At 41.6% G+C, this 16,346-nt stretch overlaps 2 pseudogenes; both read right to left on the reverse strand.

Moving 5' to 3' along the window:
* Positions 1-598: 598 nt before the first annotated feature.
* Positions 599-5,164, reverse strand: LOC139353952 (uncharacterized; annotated as a pseudogene).
* Positions 5,165-6,027: 863 nt separating this feature from the next.
* LOC139353964 (uncharacterized) lies at positions 6,028-6,938 on the reverse strand (annotated as a pseudogene).
* Between the last annotated feature and the right edge of the window lie 9,408 nt (positions 6,939-16,346).

Consider the following 16,346-nt stretch of genomic DNA (forward strand, 5'->3'; position numbering starts at 1 on the left):
ACAAGATCTAATTGTCTATTTAGTGAATTACGCATAAAGCTAACTTGCTGTAATGATAATTCTAACAGACCGTCAACGAAGTCATGGTCAGATAAAGGGGTAGAGACAAGTGAGTCAGTGGAGAGGGACCAAGAAATGTCAAAGAGATTGAAATCACCCAAAACAATTAAAAGATCCCTTTCGGAAAGCATACAAATGTTGCTCATAAATTGTTAAATCGGATCCAGGTGGAATATAAGAACAAGTTACATAAATAGAAAAAGATTTCAAAGAAACTTTAACATCAACGAATTCTATGTCATTGGGATTAAGAAAGTATATTCTTTCCGATGTTAAAGTAGGGGTAACTTCGGAGTCTGATATCTCCGGTTTCAGCCAAGTCTCAGTAAAGGCCAGAATGTCTTCAGAAAAGGCAGAGGAGTCAGCATAAAGCTTAGGTAGCTTTATATTAAGTCCCCTAACATTTTGATAGGCCAAAAATAAACTGCTCAGTTTTTTGGCGCAGGTACAGTCGTGGAAGGCCTATTATTAGTTCTCCGTCTGTTTGGAACAAATTCTTTAATGACCAATTCATCATTAAGCCAAAAACTTTTAGAATTTAGCACTGTAAGCCGGGGGGTAGCGGGGTACCGTGGTGGCGCTGATGGAATGGCGTGGGAGGCGACGGCGGGAAACTGGCGGCGTCGGCGGGCTTCTGCGCTGGTCTTCGGCGGTTTGCTGCTGGTGCGATTGGCTGCTGGTGCGGCGGAAGCTGTAGGGGAGAAACGCGTATTTGCTCCTTGATCGAAAAGAATGTACTCGAGAAAAAAAGTTAACTGGTAAAAGTAGGCGGACTAATTTAGTCTAAGCTCCGCTCTGCGCTCCAAAGCGCAGCGGAGACTTCATGGAGGTAGCTAGGAACAGCGCAGGAGAGCGGGAGCGCGTGAGAGCGGTAGAGCGGTGCAGCTGGATAGAGGGGCCAGTCCAGATTCGCCGGACAGTGGGCCTGAACATTCCGCCCCCCCTTGAAATAGCTAGCGTTGCAAAAAATAAAGGAGACGGAACTTCGGCCAGTCGCCTACGCCTCAAGCCTGCTTACAGGCGCCGGAGACGATCCACCCGAACACCGTCTTGTGGGCTACTGGCAGTCCCTCGTCGACCATGTGGTAGCCCGGCTGTATCACCTTCGGGTAGACGTCCGCGCCCACGATCAATGAAATAGTGGCTGGCCGGTGGAAACGCTCATCCGCGAGCGGTAGCTCCTTAAATTTCTGGACGACGCTCTCACTGAGCGCACGGATGGGGGTGCGGATGCGCACGTTCGGCTCGGAGGTGGTCCTCCAGCTTGATGGCCTCGTCGACCTTCGAACGAATCGTCGCCGTGCATATGCTCTCAACGCCCACGTTTGTTGTCGGCAAACAAAACGCGGTGGCGTCGGGGTGCACGGATCGATGAGTGCGGCGCTGTCGAACGTCCTTTCTCCGGTCTCGACGATCACCACAGCAGTCGGGAGGACATTGACGCTATGACGCTGGAGCAGTGCGGCGAGCGACGGAGCTGGCGTCGAGGATGCTGAGCGAACGCTGCGGAGAAGCGGGCTGTTGCTTGGAGCGGGATTTTTCCGGGAAACAAGGTCGTGCATGTGCAGCAGCGTGTGATGGTTCCGGTTACACGTTCTGCACCGGTCACCGCTACGACAGCTCCCAGTGGAGTGCTCGTGTGCGAGACAGTTCGCGCAGTACTTGCTAATGAGAGCTGCCCGCAGCCGCTTCTCTGCGCTCAGCTTTAGGAACCTCTGACACTTCCGAAGAGGATGGATTCCGCGGCTGACTCGGCATCGGTAGGACTGAGTACCTCTAGTACGTCTGCTATCCAAAGCCTGAGCGCTACGTGGACGGCGTGTTTAGAGTGTGGATAAGGAAAAACCAAACAGGGCTGATTAACAATGACGTGGATAATGGCTACGGACTAAGGTGTGTAAGAAACGCGGATCGTTACGAGGTAGTTTTGGGCGGCTCTCTTGGAAGAACTCCTTAACGGCTTGCAGGAAGTCTCGGGAAAGCACGGTGGAGGCGCCAACGAAGGTCTTTTCGTTGCCGGACTGGACTTGGCGAGGACACCCTCTTCTAGAGACGAAACGAGCGAAAGCGGCAAGAAACTTTTCAGTCGTTTAGTCGGATGTAGGCTCTAGATGGATGGCCTTTGTAGAAAAACAAACGAAAACCAACACATACCCTTTCGTAATGAGACAAGCTCTTCCGGTATAATTTTTTTTTATATCAAACGGGCCGGCGTAGTCCATCCCTGTGTACGTGAACGGACGGGAAAAAGACACTCGCTCTTTCGGAAAACTTCCCATCATCTGGACTTGCAATCTCTTTTTGTGGATAACGCAGACCTTGCAGGAGTTAACCACTGTCTTCACCAAGTTCTTTATTCTTGGAACCCATTATCTGGACCGAGTAAGACGCACCACTAACTGGTTGCCACCATGTAACGTAATGAGATGCGTGAAATTGACCATAAGCCGCGAGAGTGCACATTCGTACGGCAGGATTATCGGATGTCGTTCATCATACCGCATCGGAGGCCGTTACGCGGCCGCATGCCCTGATTACCCCTTTCTTATCTAGAAAGGGGTTCAGGGAGAGAATCGAACTCGACGCGGGCACAGGACGCTTCTGACTCAAGCAGCGGTATTCTTCAGAAAAATACCTGCGCTGAGTGCAAATCGTCATGAGTTCTTTCGCGGCGGCAACGTCCTGGGCCTCTAGACGGACCCCGGAAGGCGGTGATTGTCTTCGACATCGTTGGACAAATCGATGGACATACGCGAGGACCCTCAAAGCTCTATCTAAATTGGAAAAGCGATCTAGGAAATCTTCTGACGGCATAGACGCCACATGGACTTTAACGGCACGCTTTTCGATCTCAGTCACCGGCAGGTCGGTTCCCTGGCTGGGCCAATGATCGCGTGGACGTTGTAGCCAAGTGGGTCCATGCCACCAAAGCGGGTTATCCACCAGCTCTTGAAGGGGAACTCCTCGACTAGCCAAATCAGCTGGATTATGTTCGGATTGAACGTGCGACCAATTGGCCGCCTCAGTGGACTCGGTGATCTTCGTCACCCTGTTGGTAACGAACGTAGTCCAATGGCACGCTGGTTTGGCTAACCATGCTAGCACAATCGTGGAATCGGACCAACAATGGAATTTTGGGGAGCCTCGGCATATTAGGAAGAATGGCTTCGGCCATCTCGGCCAAAAGAAGAGCCCCACATAACTACAGCCTGGGAAGGGACACCGTTTTGACTGGCGTCTTGGCCGTGAGCAAGTGCACCATCGTCTTATGGCCCACTTCTACGCGCACATAGATCGCAGCACCGTATGCCTTTTGCGAGGCGTCACAGAATCCGTGATGCTCTACGCGGAACTCTGGACGGAAGGAAACCCATCTGGGTATTCTGACCTGGTCTAGGACCGAATAGCTCTGGAGAATGCTGTTCCACCTTTGGCACAGCTCAATTGGAAGTTTATCGTCCCAGCCTAGATCCTGAAGCCAAATCTCTTGCATAAAGATTTTGGCACACACAACAAATGGAGCGAGCCAGCCTGCTGGATCAAACAGCTTGGCAATTTGGGACGTTTTGACGTTTCGTCTGGGAGATTTCCGTTGCTAAATCTGGTGGGACGAAAAAAAACTCATCGGACGTCGCCTTCCATCGTACGCCGAGAGTTTTGGCTGTGCTCTCAGTGTCGATTTTGAGGAAGTCGGTTGTCAGAAGATGATCGCTTTGGATATGAGCTAATATTTCTTTGTTGTTGGTCCATTTTCTCAATGGAAACCCCGCGGAATCTAGAGCACTTTGTAGCTCGCGAACAATGGACTTAGCGTCCTCGGCGGAGTCAGCTCCCGAAAGGACATCGATACATACATATGATTTCGAATGACGTTGCTCGCTCTTGGATGGCTGAGCTGCACGTCAGTTGCCAAGGACTCGAATGGCCAGGAATGGCGCGCAATTGACTCCAAAAGTTACCGTCTGTAATTCGAAATCTCGAATGTGCCCCTCGCTGTTGCGGAATAAGATGCGCTGGAACGGGGAATGCTTCGGATCTACCCATATCTGCCGATACATTTTCTCGATATCGGCACTGTAGACGTATTGGAAATATCGCCACTTCAGGATCTGGATAGTTAGATCGGACTGTAAGACTGGGCCAGCATGAAGGATATCATTTAAACTGACCCCATTATCTGAAGGGCTAGAGGCATTGAAAACCACACGTAACTTAGTGGTTGTACTTTCCGACTTGAGCACGGCATGATGCGGAAGGTAATAACTTCTTTCATGTGATTGAGGTCGAGATACTCTTGAATCACGGAGTCGTATTTGGCTGACAGTCCCTCTTTAGGCGTTGCTCGGTTCTTAGGAACTGCGACAACGCGGAGGATCTGGAGTGACCGAGGGCGGATTTTACGTTTTGAGGATCACGAAACGGAAGACTTACGACATACCTGCCGTTATCGTCTCTCGTAGTCGTTCGGAGAACATTTTCCTCACATGCCAAATCGGAAGATTTTGTCACTTTTACTGGCAGATCCTCCACCTCCCAAAATTTGGTGAGAAGTCTATCCAGGGACGTGTCAACTGTGTGGGAGATTCGTGTGGAAAAAACGGAAATCTGATTTTCCCTTGGAGCAGGAACGGGTCCTGTTAGGATCCACCCGAAAATGGTTTCTTGCCCGAGGAGAGAGCCACAAATATTCGGCCGGGTGCCGCTTAGGAGAATGGATGGCAGTATGTCGGCCCCGACCAGAATATCTATCTGTGCGCTCTCGTAGAACTTTGGATCCGCTAGTGACAGTTCGGAAAGATCCCGTAGAAACTGTTGCGGAATCGGACAAGATGGAAGGTTTCCAGCTAATTGAGGAAGAACATAGGCCGTCGTGTTTATTTGCAAGACAGGCCTGGTCGGAGAACGGATGGTAAACTGACAGAGCTTTTTGGATTCAGCGGATACCGTCTGATACTTGGGCTCGGATTACCTGGTAAGGCAACTTAATTAGTTTGAACAGCCGCTCAGAAATAAAGGTTGCCTCTGATCCTGAATCTATCAAGGCACGAGCTTTAAAATTCGACCCCAGGTGACATATGTCAATTATGGCGGTGCCCAGCAAGACGGATCTATACCCCGTCGCAAAGTAATTATACCCGTTACTCGTAGAGTAAAAGGGTATACTAGATTCGTCGTAAAGTATGTAACAGGCAGAAGGAAGCGTTTCCGACCCCACAAAGTATATATATTCTTGATCAGGATCACTAGCCGAGTCGATCTAGCCATGTCCGTCTGTCCGTCTGTCTGTCCGTCCGGATGAACGCTGAGATCTCGGAAACTATGGGAGCTAGGCTATTGAGATTTGGCGTGCAGATTCCTGAGCTTCTTACGCAGCGCAAGTTTGTTTCGGCACAGTGCCACGCCCACTCTAACGCCCACAAGCCGCCCAAAACTGTGGCTCCTACAGTTTTGATGCTAGAATAAAAATTTTAACTGAAATGTATTGTTCTCATCAATACCTATCGATTGACCCAAAAAAAAGTTTGCCACGCCCACTTTAACGCCCACAAACCGCGAAAACCTGTGACGCCCACAATTTTCATGCTAGATAAAAAATTTTAACTGAAATGTATTGGTCTCGTCGATACCTATCGATTGATCCAAAAATAAATTTGCTACGCCCACTCTAACGCCCATAACGCTTAAATCTGTATACCGCCGGTAGGTGGCGCATTTTAATCTCGCTTTGATGCTTGCATATCTCCATATAGATGAGTAACGGGTATCTGATAGACGAGGTACTCGACTATAGCGTTCTTCCTTGTTTTGGACTGTAGAGTCCGTGGACCGGGAAGCGGTGGCAACTGGTGTACTTGGTCTTGATCTGGGTCTTGAGGCGGGATTCGAAGGCGATTGGAAGGAGTTGCCTCTGCGTAGTAAGGTGTGATGGCGGGCGCGGCACGTAAAGCAACTATGAGTGCTCTCACAATCACGCAGCTGATGCCCTCGTGCGAAGCAGTTTAGACACAGCTGCTTCCTCTTTATGTATGCCGAACGCTCGTCGACCGTCATCTGGAGGAACCGTGCAAATGTGCGGAAAGGATGGTTTTCCTTCTTACAAAGGTCACATCCTTTTGGCTTGGGTGCTACCCTTGTCTCGTAAGAATTTATTCTTCGAGGCGCTGCAGTGGGGGCGGATGTTTTGGGCAGAGATTGACTCGAGCCTGACGGCCGTACGTCGTCTATGGCTTCTAAGGCGTTCAGTTCCTGCCACGTCGGAATTTCTGCCTTATTGTGCAGGGACTGTTCCCACAAGGATAGCGTGAGCTTAGGAAGTTTGGAGGAGCACATCTACACTAGGAGGCAATCCCAATTTTCGGTTTCAATTCCGGACATTTCTAAAGCCGTAAGGTAACCCTGGATGGTACGTTGAAGTTCACGGATAGCTGACCCAGATTCCTGATTAGCGGACTGCACATTGAAAAGTATTTTTAATTGGCTATTTACTAACAACCGCTTGTTTTCGAAACGCTCAGTTAGGTTAGCCCAAGCTGAGCGAAAGCCGTCGTTAGTAAGGGGGGAGTTCGACACTATCGTGTGTGCATCGCCGCTTGTTTTAGCATTTAGGTGAAACAATTTTTCGACTGTCGTCATTGTTAATATAAATGGCCGTAAACAAATCCCTAAAGGTCGGCCACCGCAGATAATCTCCGGTAAAAACCTCGGTATCGCACGGAGGCAGCCGACATCCAGAGGAAATGTAAGTCTGGGTAGGAACAGCTTGAACTTGGGGAGCCTGGGCTATCATATCCGCGATCTGAGCCCCACATCTCTCGTTAACGGAATAGCAGTAGCCGTATTTAGCCTTGAGAACTGGCAAACTATCAGCTGCACTGTCTCCGGCTTCTGCTATGCACCCGGTGCATTCATCGTATTCTGCCTTGATGCGGTCCCATAACGCGCGTATTTCTTCGCTGTTGTTCAGCATGGACAGAGTAGGAGGGATCGGCGAAGGGGTGTTTGCTCTGGATTCGATCTGAGACCTCAGTAAATTTGGTTAGAGCGATTTGGGACCCTTTTTCGGGGCGACGAGGTCTTGGCGGTTAGTTCGGGTGTGGGCGGATCTACGGATATGCCTGGGACTACGGCAGCTGGAATAGACAACTTGTTGTTATCACTTCCAACGGACATTTAAAAGAAATGACCTTTTTTTGGGTCAGAATCTGCTCCTTTGTTTATGTCGGATAAATAGGAAACCTGGCCCACTTGTTGAACAGTGGAACGAGGTGTCGACAAGAAAAAGTAGTGGATCGGAGAAATATAAATTGGAAGCAAGAACAGCCCTGGTTACTTTGCGGAATTAAACCCAATGATACGGATTAGGAACGGTGACTAAGGAGTTCGAATATCACCCGTTGAGAAGTAATACTATAATATTTAACCCTTTTGGTATAGTATTATGGTTGGGATCAAGTTTGGTATATTTTTGCTGGTATTTGCGTTTGGATAAATCGAGGGCGGAAAATACCAACTATGTGTATATATATAGTCCCCGGTGGAGTAATTGTAATATTGTAAATTGTAAAAATACCAAAATTTTTTGGCTGGAGGATGCGATCGGTTGATAATTTAATATTGGTATTGCTTTAATTTGATTTAATATTCCGAGGGAAAAATACTAAAAATATACCACAAAAATTGGTGGACGGAGGATGCTACGCATCCAATGGAGTGCTGGTATTTTTCTCGTTTAAGTGAAATAAATTTTACGGAGTAAATACCAAATACCGAACAAAATACTAAAAAGTTTGATGGTAAATAAAACACAATGACCAAAAAATTTTCACGTCGGTTGGTGTAATTTTTTATTTTATTATTCTTGACCGGATGGCCGACGGAAAACTTTAATTAGTCGGAACGGGATGGTGGAGTTAAAAATTATATGTGACTGTATGTAGATATGTGTATATATGTAGATATTTGTATGTATGTAGATATTTGTATGGATGTAGCTATTTATATGTATGTAGATATTTGTTTGTATGTAGATATTTGTATATATGTAGATATTTGTATGGATGTAGATATTTATATGTATGTAGATATTTGTATGTATGTAGATATTTGCATGTACGTAGGGTTCGCCGGTTTTAAATTTATTAAATAATTATTGCCGGCGGGGTATGTGTTGTTGTGAAATTTTTCGATTTACTGTGTGTGGACTGTATTTGGAAAAACGAAAAAAAATATGTGCAAGTATGCTGCGGATATACAGTGAGAAAAATCTTGACAAGTTTTGGGGGCCTGAATTGGCAGAAAACTAGAAATTTTATAATTCTCACTGTATGCTTGGTGTTCAAGCCCACTGTCCGGCGAATCAGGACTGGCCCCGCTATCCAGCTGCACCGCTCTACCGCTCTCCCGCTCTCCCGCTCTCCCGCTCCCTCGCGCTCCCGCTCTCCTGCGCTGTTCCTAGCTCCCGCCATGAAGTCTCCGCTGCGCTTTGGAGCGCAGAGCGGAGCTTAGACTAAATTAGTTCGATTCCTGGAGTTCAACTGAATAAACCGCGGTCGTACCCCCGCCTCCTTTTACCAAGATAACTTTTGTGCGTACAATTATTTTCGATCAAGGGGCAATACGCGTTCGAGTGGTTTCACACCTACAGCTTCCGCAGCACCAGCAACAAACCGCACCACCAGTAAGCCACCGAAGCCCAGCGCAGCAGCCCGCCGACGCCGCCAGTTTTCCCGCCGTCGCCTCCCACGCCATTCCACCAGCGCAGTAGTATGGAAACGCGGGTTCTGGGACAATTAGCATATTAATGGCCCCCGCCCCCTTACTAATTAGCATATTAATGACCCCCGCCTCTCACTAATTAACATATTAATGACCCCCGCCTCTTCATTAATGTATGCGGGTTCTGGGACAATTAACATAATCCATAAATTATCTGATTTTAAGGGGTTTAGATGTCATAAAAATGTCACGATCATATCCATAAAGAGTATACTAAATTGCCCCCCCAACCCCACACCACCATGTGACAATACTGATCACGTGACCTTTTTGCCTCATTATCAGCAATTAATATTCAGCAGGTGTTGCTGTACACGGGAGAAAGGTCGCACACTTTCCCCACATCTCCATGTGACAATATTGATCACGTATCCTTTTCCTCATTATCAGCAATTAATATTCAGCAGGTGTTGCTGTGCACGTGAGAAAGGTCGCAAACCCAAAACATCTAAAGCTGGTTGCCTTAGAGGGACATGTCCGATCATGTTGGGGAATAACGTTTCCTATGATTGTAAAACTAATTTAGAAATCAAAAGAACCCCAAATAAAATAAATCCCACAAGTTAATGATTCTCAGATGTCGAATATTTTCAAACAGACTTTTTTTTTCGCCCCAGAATGTTTAACTGGTAAATTTTTTCAAGATCTCTCCTTTCTACAAACGGGTCATAAACATATCATAAAAGGGATTCAAGCAAGAGCTACCCAAACATGCGCACCTGTCTATTACCTGACCGGAATAAAAGGGACACATGCACAAGTCTGAAGGCGCACGCCCATTGACAAAATCTTGAGCCTCACGCCAACGACCTCACGGCTAAGTGCGAGCTCTAATACGTTCCCATAATAGGGGTTGAAGTCACGACCGCGCAACAACTCGCAAGTAGCCGACATATCTCAGTCAAGGAAATATTATCCATTCTCCGTACCTGTAATTTTAACTCGAAATAAAATGTCAGAAGTTTAATTTGTATCATAAAAATACATTTATTCATTTACATTTATTTATTTTGGTATTGCGAACATTTTTTTTTTTTATATATAGAAATTTATTTTCTGCTATGATTCCGGCGATTTGCATAGAAGAAGCAGGCGCACGTTTCCGACGTCATTTCTGGATTACAAAATGTAAAGTGTTCACCATAATTCGTAGTTTTGAGGTCATGTCCACCTCGATTCATGAACATAGTTTTTGTGTTTAGAAGGTATTGAAAATGCTGACCAATTATCTCTCCTTTAAATTGTTCAATAAATTGGTCAATTTCCTCATGAAACTTAATTTGGTTAATTTTGTTTTCTTGCACATCCTAACACATCTAGTCTCAACTTTAAAATAATGTATAAAAATTATTTTATTGTTTTGAAGCTACTTTTAAAAAATGTCAAAATAATGTATGCATTGTTTAGAGCACAAATAGGGAAACCGGTTTCCTTTAAACCTGTTTAATGACGGACAGCCCATTTCCTCGACATTAATGAGCTGACGACTCCCAAAAAACGTATGTAGAAATCGTTTCTTTTCCACACCTTTACAAATAATTTGTTTTCCGCTTGTAATTGTCCTTAGATACTTTCGAGTTTGTGGAAAACTATTTTCTCCATCGTTCCAAAAAATTTTGTGATGTGTATTGGTTAACCAAATTGCAGTCTTTCGAGATTTTGTATTTAGCAAAGTAAAATCATATGGTGGTTCTATTAAAAAACTATTATTCAAGTTTGGATCTTTTTCGAATACAATTCCAATTTCCTTTAGAATAAAATTATTATTATTATCAAAGAAACCTTGAACATCAATCGAAACAGTATCTTTCAACATTTCTCTAATGTTAAACAACTCGTTGTACTAGTCCGTTTAGTGGGTTATATTCAACTAAACGGTCTTGTATGAGGAGACAATAATCTTGGGTATTTTCATGACTTGGTGTCTTTAGTTCTATTGAAATTCTCACATCAATAGGACCAATTTTACTGATTCATTTTGATATGAAAGATCAACCACAATAATAGGGGTCTTCAATTTAAATTCATTTGGGGTCAAAAATGGTTGTGATTCACGATTAACTAGATTGAAATCTTGTATACATTTCATATAGGTGAGCATACTAATTCTTACTAAAATCAACATTCAGATTATCACATGGATATGACTCAGAATTCAAGTGAAATTTCAAGTTTGATAAGTTATTTGTGATAAGTTCTCCATTTAGTGTAAATCCAATTATGGCAAATCTTGGTTTTTTGCGGTTAGCCGACAATTTCACATTCCAGCTGTGTTGACTTCCATACCCCAATTTGGCGTTAACATATGAATTCCCAACTCCGGAATGCGATTGGTAGGTTTACACCACTTTTAATAATATCGTACATCTTAATTTTTTGCAAAATCGCTCAGAGTTACATGGGGAATTTTCCAGATTTTATTCGTAATTTCCAACTTAAAAGTTTGTTCATTTCTGGTTTGCTCAAACACATCACCAAGATTCTTAGTTAGCATCAACACTAGTTCATGCTTACAATTTAACAAAACTTTTTTATAATCCTCAGTCAATCCCAACAAATTTTTTAATGGTACAGAAAAATTTTAATTGGGGATCCCGTAGAAATTTCGTCTCCACTGCTCCATCCAGAATTTAATAGGTATTGACTTTGAAGATTATCCAGAGATATACAATTTTTAGGGTAGTAGCCATACCGACATAGACTTGACACGTTGGACTCGTTGTATTTAGTTGTTACCTAGCAGTATTTTGATGGTTACTTTCTTTTTAGTCTTGCTTTTGGATGGTTACTTTTTGTATAGTACCTGTACAGTACTTGATTTTGGATGGTTACTATCTGTATAGTATCTGTATAGTACTTGGTTTTAGATGATAACTAAATGTTAACAAGTATTATGAGTCGCTATAGTCTCTTATTAAGAACTATCAAAGTACACAAGTTAAAGTTTCTAAGATGTGTTAGCCAAACACACTTGCAGTGAACTATCATTACCTGACCGTCATTAAAGTCACATGCCCAAGACCCAAGGACACTGAATAAAATACTTCCCCATCATTTGTACCTGGAGTTTTAATTACAGTCAGATACAAAATTTGTAGGATTATTCAATATTTCTTTATATATTTTATTATTGTAAACATATTTCATTAAATTCATAATTAATTATATTTTATGTATATTTGTATATAATTAATTTTCTTACTTCAGCCCTCTGTAAGAAACATGTCGCTTATTAATCTTCGTTCCAAGCGTAGATTTTCGCTTGGTTCCCATAGATAGATGTAAAATAGTTCTCACAATGTAATCTTTCTCAGATGCTGAATTATTTTTAAAGCATTCATTTGTTCCATCCCATAATAATATTGTTACATATTTCGAAGGCATCATTAGCTAGCATAGGAGCGCCTATCAATTTAATTTTTGATTGAAGTTTATGATAGAGGTGTTGGGACCTGGTAATATCGGTTTTTGTTGTCAACTATTTTTCTAGTTCTAGTTTTCTAATTCTATTCTATTTGTATACTATTTGTATGAGTAAGGCATCATTGTCTAAGATTCTGAATAAGTTTAATAAACTCTTTAATTACAATACTGATTAGCTGATTCCTATATATTTAGTAGATGTATACAAGTTGTTTAGTATCTGGTTTGATATGTTTAATAGATGTATACAAGTTGTTTACTAGATGTATACAAGTTGTTTACTAGCTGTTTAGTATCTGGCTACTATATATTTAGTAGATGTATACAAGTTGTTTAGTATCTGGTTACTATATATTTAGTAGATGTATACAAGTTGTTTAGTATCTGGTTTCTATATGTTTAATAGATGTATACAAGTTGTTTACTAGATGTATACAAGTTGTTTACTAGCTATTTAGTATCTGGTTACTATATATTTAGTAGATGTATACAAGTTGTTTAGTTCTGGTTACAATATATTTAGTAGATGTATGCAAGTTGTTTAGTATCTATGTTTAGTAGATGTATATAAGTTGTTTACTAGATGTATACAAGTTGTTTACTAGCTGTTTAGTATCTGGTTTCTATATGATTAGTATATGTATACAAGGTGTTTAATAGATGTATACAAGTTGCTTACTAGCTGTTTAGTAACTGGTTTATATATCTTTAATATCTGTTTACTTGATGTTTACTATTTATTAGCTGGTTACTAGTTGTTATTAACGTCTACGAGCTTTTATAGTCTTTTGTTAGGAATGATCAAAAATTCTTGATCACTAGACGACTTTCGATGTGAAGTAAAAACTTACAATCTGATTTTCAGTGTGTTTGCTATGTACGTAAGAAAGAATGCAAAGCCAAAATAGCTCAAGATTGATATATAAATCTTAGAGGAACATGTCCGATTATGTTGGGGGAAGATGTATCCTGTGATTGTAAAACTAATTAAGATATAAATTGTTCACAAGTTGTCTAAAAGCTGTGTAGAAGCTGCTTTGATAAACAATTTTGATTCATAATTACAGATATTAAGAATATATAATAATATCATCCACTTTAACTAGTATATTGTTAAAATAAAACATTTCCATTTTTCATATTCTTTCATCTTATGTAGGTATAATAAATGTAATCTTAACTACGATAGCTAGCCTTACATCCCATAACTATAGTTATTAGCTACAATAAAATGTCTAGAAAGAACAAAATATATGAATGTCCAAAAACCATTTAAAACTAACTATAATTGGGAAAGTAATTGAAATCGCTCCGGCGTAATACAGTAAAAAACAAAAAACACTGTGATTATCCCATTTTCTATCACCATAACAAATATGTATACCCACACCTAAATGACCAATTATATCCTTTGTCCAAAAATGTCTGTGACTTTCACTTATAAATTTGTCACCGATAATTCAAATCCCATTAAGCAAACCACCCACTGCTAACCGTACCATAACCCCAGAGTCAAGTTGGTTACCTACAATAAACATAGGTGGTGGTGTAAAGGATTGCTAAAATGCCTCGACGCAGGCGCAAATGTCATAAAAAATGATCATAAAAATATAATTAGGAAAGTATTTTTTATTTGCGAACCATTTATAACTGTTACCAACAACACAAACAGTTATGTTACAAAGGTTTTGCTTCAATGCCTCGACGCAGGCGCAAAGGTCAAGGTATTGGAAAAAAATTCATGGAATATTATCCCTTCATAAAAGAGGTCATATAATATATAATTAGGAAAGTATTTTTTATTTGCGAACAATTTATAAATGTTACCAACAACACAAATAGTTGTTACAAAGTATTGCTAAAATACCTTGATGCAGGCGCAAAGGTCAAGGTATTGGAAAAAAATTCATGGAATATTATCCCTTCATAAAAGAGGTCTTAAAATATATAATTAGGAAAGTATTTTTTATTTGCGAACAATTTATAAATGTTACCAACAACACAAATAGTTGTTTTTTTTTTTTTTTTTTTATTTCTTGGACGTTGATGCACTATGGTCAGTACAAACAAGTGGCCCTACGACACCAAGCAAAGCTTGTTACGCGCGGAGCCCATCACCGTTTTGGGCGAGTAAACATAATCGCGGACAAAGAAAAAGACAATGTAACAATAGACAATTAAAAATACAGGTCAATACGAATAGACAAAATACATCAAGTAAAACTAATTAGTTACTAGGGAGGATAGTATTATTGATTTAAAGATAGGAAGTGAGTCAGTAGTAGATATTAGATGATATAGTCTATTATAATCATTGCAAAGTACTCTAAAAGGTTCATGCATTGCGTAATTAGAGATACAGTGATTTAATACTAAAGGAATATAGTTTCTAGTGAATCTATTTGGCACATTAAAATGCAGGCGACCCAGTAACTCGGGACTCTCTACATCACCATGAATAAGATTTCTAATAAACGTAATACCAAGCATAGTTCTACGGTTAGCTAACGATGGTAAGTTAATTAGAAGCAGTCTACTAGAGTAGGATGGTAGTATTAGGCTTGTATCCCAGTTAAGTCTCCGTAAGGCAAATATTAAGAAGTTTTTTTGCACAGACTCAATCCGGTCTATATGCACCCCATATTGGGGACTCCAAACAGGAGCGCAGTACTCAAGAATTGGTCGGACTAATGAAATGAACAAGGTCTTTGTGACATAGGGATCATCGAATTCCTTCGACCACCTTTTGATAAATGCAAGCACGCCCCTGGCTTTATTTACCATAGTAGTAATGTGATCGGAAAATTTAAGTCTAGGATCCATGTAGACTCCAAGGTCGTCAGCATGCGTTATCCTATCTAACGCACAACCACTCAAAGTATACGTTGAGTAGTGGGGGCTGACACGAAAAAAGGTCATTAGTTTACACTTAGAACCATTTAAATTCAATTCATTATCCATGCACCATGTTTGAAATGCATTTAGATCCGATTGTAAAGCTAAACTTTGTGCGGGGTCATTATATTGCAGGCACAACTTAACGTCATCTGCGTACATAAGAACCCGTGACTTCGTTAAGACTAATGGAAGGTCATTTATAAATAATGTAAACAGGAGCGGACCAAGATGACTTCCTTGTGGTACACCGGAAGTAACTCGGATTAGGGATGACAAAGAGTTTTTAAAAATGACCCTTTGAGTCCTATCATTCAAATAACTTAAAATCCACCTAAGAAGATCACCTGAAAACCCTAAAAGGTCCAATTTCCGGACTAAAATCGGGTGACTTACAGAATCAAACGCCTTACTAAAATCAGTGTAGACCACATCAGTCTGACGATTCTTTCTAAAACCTCCTATAACAAATGAAGTAAACTCCAAAAGGTTGGTTGTCGTTGACCTACGTTTTATAAATCCGTGTTGACAAGAGGAAATAAGGGACCTACAACTGTGTTGTAAATGAGGCGTAATAATGTTCTCAAAGAGCTTCGGTATAGCTGATAGCTTTGAAATACCTCTGTAATTACATGCGTTCAATTTACTCCCTTTTTTATGAAGCGGGATAACAAACGATTCCTTCCATCTGTGTGGGAAATCGGATGTTTCTAAAGACAAAGTAAACAGTTTGTGCAATGGTCTACACAAAGTCTCAGCGCAATACCTAAGCACACATCCAGGGACTCCGTCAGGACCCGGAGAGTAGACTGGTTTGACCCTTTGCAATTCTAAAAGAAGTGAGCTTTTACTTATAACAGGACAACAAATAAAGTTTGATTTAGGAATGACATATGGGTAAGACTGATCTGGAGGACTTGATGTTGAATAGGTGGTTTGAAAAAACTGTGCAAAAAGATCGGCTATGGCTTGATCAGTGCTAGCAGCCGAATTTTCAAATTTAAGTGATGATGGGTAACTAGAAGATTTACGCTTTGTATTAACAAAATTATAAAACTGTTTTGGATCCAGTGTAAACTGGGTCTTGCAACGAGCTAAATAGTTTTTATAACACTGAGCGTTAAGCACGGTGAAATCGGACCGAGCACTTAAGTATCGGGAAAAGGCAGCTTGTGAACCTGCAGCTCTAAACT

The sequence above is a fragment of the Drosophila suzukii genome (genome assembly GCF_043229965.1).
Source record: "Drosophila suzukii chromosome Y unlocalized genomic scaffold, CBGP_Dsuzu_IsoJpt1.0 scf_Y1, whole genome shotgun sequence".
Classification (NCBI taxonomy): Eukaryota; Metazoa; Arthropoda; class Insecta; order Diptera; family Drosophilidae; genus Drosophila; species Drosophila suzukii.